We start from the raw sequence: 6,145 nt of genomic DNA, 5'->3' as shown, positions 1-6,145 counted from the left end.
TGTCCAAAGTACATCTCTCCTGGTGCAAGTGTTTCTCTAGGGGGCGCTTAAAACAATTTTATGATATGTAAATTATACCTCAATAAATTTGCAAATATAAATATAGATATATATGTATATATATACATATATATTGTCTTAAAAAGTATCTCTAGGACAATCGTTTTTGAATTTTAGAGTACATTAAAATCACCTGGAGGGCTTGTTAAACTAGATTATTGGCCCCATCCTCAGAGCTTCTGATTTAGAAAGTCTGGGGTAGGACTGAGAATTTTTATTTCTAATGCTTGTTCTGCTGGTCTGGAGACTCCTCTGCAGTATCTATAGAGGTGTGGAATTGCTTAGTCATATGATATGTGAGTGCACTCCTTTCTAGATAATGTCAAATTGTTTTCCAAAGTGATTGTGCTCCAAGCAGCAGTATAAAAACATTCAGATTGCTCTGTATCCTCACTAGCATTTGAAATTGTCAGACCTTTTTTTCATGCATACCAACATCATTGTATTAATTTGTATCTCCCCAATAATTAATGACATTGAGCACTTCTTCATCTTTATTAAGCATTTCTATTTTCTCTTCTGTGAAATGCCTATTCACCAATTTCTCCCATTCTGATTGTTTCTTCCATTGATTTATAGGAGTTCTTTACACATTCTGTATAATAATCTTTTGTTGGTTGTACATACTATAAATATCTTCTCCAGGTTCTAGCATAAATGAACAAAAATTATTTAATGTTGTCAAATTTATCCACCTTTTTGTTTATGGTTTGTGTTTTGTGTCCTCTTTCTAAAATCATTCTCTAACCAAAGGTCATAAATATAGCCTTCTACATTGTTTTCTAAAAGGTTGACATTTAGAGTGTTAATCCACCTATAATTGACTTTCCTGTATGGTGTAAAGTTAAGGACCTAGCAGGTATGTTTCTGCTAAATAATTTCTGCTGATTCTCATTCATGTACAATTGCTCCTTAAAAACAACTTTTGAGGATTCTTAAAGGCCTAGTTTGAAGTTGCTTTCTTCCAGAGATGTTTTGCATTTGCTTCTGCCAGGTGCTCAAAGGAACTACTAGTCTGGAACTATTTTGTTTCTTACAAAATTTTATAATAGAGGGCTTCCCTAGTGGCGCAGTGGTTGAGAGTCCGCCTGCCGATGCAGGGGACATGAGTTTGTGCCCCAGTCCGGGAGGATCCCACATGCCGCGGAGCGGCTGGGCCCGTGAGTCATGGCCGCTGAGCCTGCGCGTCCAGAGCCTGTGCTCCGCAATGGGAGAGGCCACAGCAGTGAGAGGCCCGCGTACCGAAAAAAAAAAAAATTTATAATAGAAATTTTAAAACCTGCAAAAGTAGAGAAAATAGTAAAGTGGACCTGTCACCGAGCTCCAAAAATTATCAACATTTTGCCATTCTTATTGTCAGAGAGGTAATTGAAAAGAGATAACCACCAGTTGACCCTGGAGCTGGACCCAGGCAATTGGAGGCCCCTTGCCCCCTCCCCTTGTTAGTACAAGTTTGTGCACCTGACACACAGTGAGGCCAAACAAACGGAAATGTCAGAGTTTGGAGCAGAGAAAGGTTTACTGCAGGGCCATGCAAGGAGACAGGTGGCTCATGCCCCTCCAAAACCTGAACTCCCTGAAGGGTTTCAGCAAAGCATTTTTAAAGGCCAGGTGGTGGTGGAGGGCAGTCTGCAGAGTATGTGATCAGCTTGTGCACAATTCTCTGATTGGCTGATGGTGAGGTAACAGGGCAGTGTCACAGCGGTTAACGTTATCAATCTTTAGGTGTCAGTAGGTCTGGGGGCTACATGCTCATATGATCATCAAGTAGTTAACATCTTCCACCTGGTGGGGGGTTTCCACATTTGTAAAAACAACTCAGGAATGTGCATTAAGATACTGTTATCTAGGTACTTCAGAGAGGAGATAAACCAGAGGATATGAGGGAAGGGCCCATCCTGGGAAGCCCCGTAGGTTCCTGCTCAGTTACCCCCTGTCCTTGGAATGTACAGTTCTACCCTCCATTCCTGCAGTGGGAGCTGTTTCAAGGCTGCAGCCTTAAGAGAGTTGTTGAGACCTTCTGGATAGTATATGTGACTGAACCTACTTAAGGCCTCTATGTAAACGTTAAGATTCTATAAGGCTGGTGCGGAGATCTACCTGTCTTGTGGCCACTCAAGACAAGCCTTGTAAGGAAGTTCCCTTGCTTATTAAACCTGCCACCTGCAATCTGGAGTGGTCTGCCTCTTTCTTTAGTCTCTCCTTGCCCTCTGTGTATGGGGGCCAGTTTGTGAGTAAACAATTTACCTATGCTCCTCCTAATATATTTTTAAGTGTTTTAGAGCAAAATGCCAGATGTCATACATTTTTACTCATAAATATTATACGTCGGCATGTATCTTTAACAAATGACTTTTTAAAAAATCCACAATATCATTATTGTAAGGCCAACTGGCCCGAGGCAGGAGAACGCAATCAGACTCACAGGTTGAAACTGACCTGGAGACTTTCCGGACCACCCAGTTCCAGGAACTGACCTGGGGACTTTCCACCCGGCCCAGCCTTCCCGCCTTTCGAGGGGTGGGACTAACGGTGCCAAGACTGATGCGACCGGCACCAGATATTGCCACGATACCCGAAAAGACCACCAAATAAGGAATACCCTGTGCCCGCCTGGATTCACCACACCCTTTTCCCTTCTTCCCCTATAAATTCTGCCCAAACCTTCGCCCGGGCGCGACTTCTCTGGCCCCTTTCTCTCGAACCCGTGAACCTCGCCCGGGGGCGTTCCCAAATAAAGCTTGTTTAAGCTCTCCTCCGTTTCTTGGTGCCGTTCCTTACAATTATGATACCTAATAAATTAAGCAATAATTCCTTGATATCATCTAACAGCCAGTCCTTATTCAAATTTCCCTGATTTTTTTCTTATTAGAATCCAAGTAAGGTCTACACTTTGCATTTGGTTTATATGTGCTTAATATATAACAAGTCTTTTGTAATCTTAAACAGTTCCCTGTTTCCCACTCTGACTTTTTGTGCCATCTATTTGTTGAAAAAAACTGGGTCATTTTTCTTGTAGAATATCTTTCTGGATTGGATGGTTTACCAAAAAGTGTCAATATATTCTTCTAGCCCCTATTTCCTATAAATTCATACGTAAATCTGAAGACTTCACTGGGTATTAAATTCAGAAGTTCTTTTCAAAGGAGTACTTCACTGATGATGCTGTGTCCTGAATTCATGACTTTTGGGGACAGGCTTGCCTGCATAAGGCCCACATAAGATGGTGCTGTATACTTAGGAACCAGTTTCCCTCCTTTCCCCATCCCTCAACCCAGCTCAGTGCCAAGGCCATTTTCTCTGTAGTTCTCTGTGGATGAGGGGGAGATTTTCGATATATGTCATTCACCCTTACTCTGGGCCCTTTGGTGTCCCAGGTTAATGTGGAGAGGGTCTCCTATTAGACTTCTCCTCTTGGGCTTTGACCTCAGTCCCCCTCACTGAGCTAAGCCATCAAAACCAAAGTTCCGGGACTTCTCTGGTGGTCCAATGTTTGGGACTTCGCCTTCCAATGTGGGGGTGAGGGTTCGAGCCCTGGTTGGGGAGCTGGGATCCCACATGCCTTGCAGCCAAAATGCCAAGGCATGAAGCAGAGGCAGCATTGTGGCAAATTCAATAAAGACTTTAGAGATGGTCGGCATCAAAAAAAGAAAGAAAGAAAGAAAGAAAGAAAGTGACTTCTCTGGTGGCGCAGTGGTTAAGAATCCACCTGCCAATGCAGGGGACACGGTTTCGAGCCCTGGTCCAGGAAGATCCCACATGCCGCAGAGCAACTAAGCCCGTGTGCCACAACTACTGAGCGAGCTTATGCTCTAGAGCCCGTAAGCCACAACTACTGAGCATGCGTGCCACAACTAATGAAGCCTGCACGCCTAGAGCACATGCTCTGCAACGAGAAGCCACCGCCTGTGCACCACAACGAAGAGTAGCCCCTGCTCGCCACAACTAGAGAAAGCCTGTGCACAGCAACGAAGACCCAATGCAGCCAAAAATAAATAAAATAATAATAAAAGAATTGAACTGTAAGGAAAATAAATTAACTATTAAAAAAATATTAAAAAACCCGAAAAACAAAGTGCAAGTTTGCCTGCAACGGCTAATGTTCTCAGGACTGTTTTTTTAGCGTAGGAAACTGCTTGTTCTTCATGTACGGGCAAAACCCAGAAGGGCAAGTTAATGCCCTGGGAGCAAACTTTGACCAGTGGGGAATGTGAGCCGATAAATTTTTCCCTCTTTCTCCCCTACGATGTTTCAGAAATGTGTTTCATATGGCGCCTCAGAAGATCCCATGGGATTGAAAGATTTCCTGATCAGTAACCTGTCTTTACTCTTTTTCTTTCTCTGTTTTACTTCCTTAATCTCTGGGTTCACACTCCCACGTAAAATATTCACTTTCAGGAGGACCCAGGCTAAGACAGTGTCCTAAATCTATTTTAATGTATACATTTATCCTTTTCTCCCCTTTAAATGTATTTATTGAAGACACTGGGCCCATTTGTCCTGTGTTTTTCCACATTTTACTGATTACCTTCCTGTGGTTAGGCTTTATCTGTTCCTCTGTACTCTGTATTTCCCATGATCTAGAGCCTTGATCAGATTGAGGTTCAAATTTTTAGCAAGAATACCTCATAAGTGGTGGTGTATACTTCCATGTGCAATGCACAGATGCGGTTTGGTTGTCTCTGTAATGTTAACATTGATCACTGATTTCAGTTCTTGCCAGCCTGACCCATAATATTCCCCTTCCACTTTTCACCTAATCATTTCCTTCACTTTCTGCTTTATACATTTTGAATACTAAACTTGTTTTAGGCAAGTATTAGGCAATACGAGTTTAGAATTGTTATAATTGTTACAACTGGTGCATTAAGCTATATATCCATATGAAGTAAATCCATTTCTAATGAGGTTTTTTTTTTTTTTTTTTTTTTTTTGCGGTACGCGGGCCTCCCACTGTTGTGGCCTCTCCCATTGCGGAGCAACAGGCTCCGGACGCGGAGGTTCAGCGGCCATAGCTCACGGGCCCAGCCGCTCCGCGGCATGTGGGATCTTCCCGGACCGGGGCACGAACCCTGTCCCCTGCATCGGCAGGCGGACTCTCAACCACTGTGCCACCAACGAAGCCCTCTAGTGAGGTTTTTTTGGGGGGGTTCAAAGTCTATTTTACTTGACATTAACAAAGCTACACCAACTTTATTTTGATTGTATATTTTTTCCATCCTTTTATTTTCAACAACAAGAAGTAGTCAACACACATGAAAAACCTGAGATTTTCCAAACATTTCTCCTAAAACTGTAGCCTTGTTCCTTAGTCCCCAAACACAGCAGATGATAATTTGACCAATTTTTCCACTGTTACCAGCAGCCTAGGAAAGTTGTAGGTCCTCACTGCCCACTATCCTAACCCCTCTACCCAACCAGTTCCATATTTTAAAGCCTCTTGCTTTTAGTACTCCATTGTGGTATTGGATTCTCTAGAGTTAGGAATGCATTTTATTAAAAATAATAGAAAACTCAGCTGAAGTAGCTGAAACAAATTCAGCTGGTTCAGCAGCTAAATGATGGCATTGCTGACATCTGTGCAGTGTTTGGCCTTTCCTTCACCATCACACGATGGCTAATGCAGCATCAGCCCTCCTTCCTGACATCTCTACTTATCCAACTCCCATCCTCAGGACTCAGCTCAAATTTCCCCTCCTCTGGAAAGGAGGTAACTCTATTTCCCCACCCTGCAGTATTAGGACCTTTAAAAACATAGAGATAGCTAAGCATATGAAAAGTTTTCACTAATGTTTAGAATTTTCAAATTTCTAGGTCCTACTGCTTGTGCTGGCAATATTTCTGGAACACCCACCTTTTTCTTCCCTTGTCCATCATACAAACGCCTCCTCACCTCTAAAATTCAGGATGAACATTCAGTCTTCTATGATGTCTTCCTTGATTTTTTTAAACCATTTCAAAATTGAAGTATTATTTACAATTTTTTATTAGTTTCAGGTGTATAGCAAAGTGATTGTTATATATATATAACTTTTCCATTGTAGGTTATTACAAGATATTAAATACAGTTCCCTGTGTTATACAG

This window comes from Tursiops truncatus, chromosome 9, assembly GCF_011762595.2.
Source record: "Tursiops truncatus isolate mTurTru1 chromosome 9, mTurTru1.mat.Y, whole genome shotgun sequence".
NCBI classification, from domain to species: domain Eukaryota; kingdom Metazoa; phylum Chordata; class Mammalia; order Artiodactyla; family Delphinidae; genus Tursiops; species Tursiops truncatus.
The sequence above is the reverse complement of the archived record's forward strand: the minus strand, read 5'-3'. Positions refer to the sequence as shown.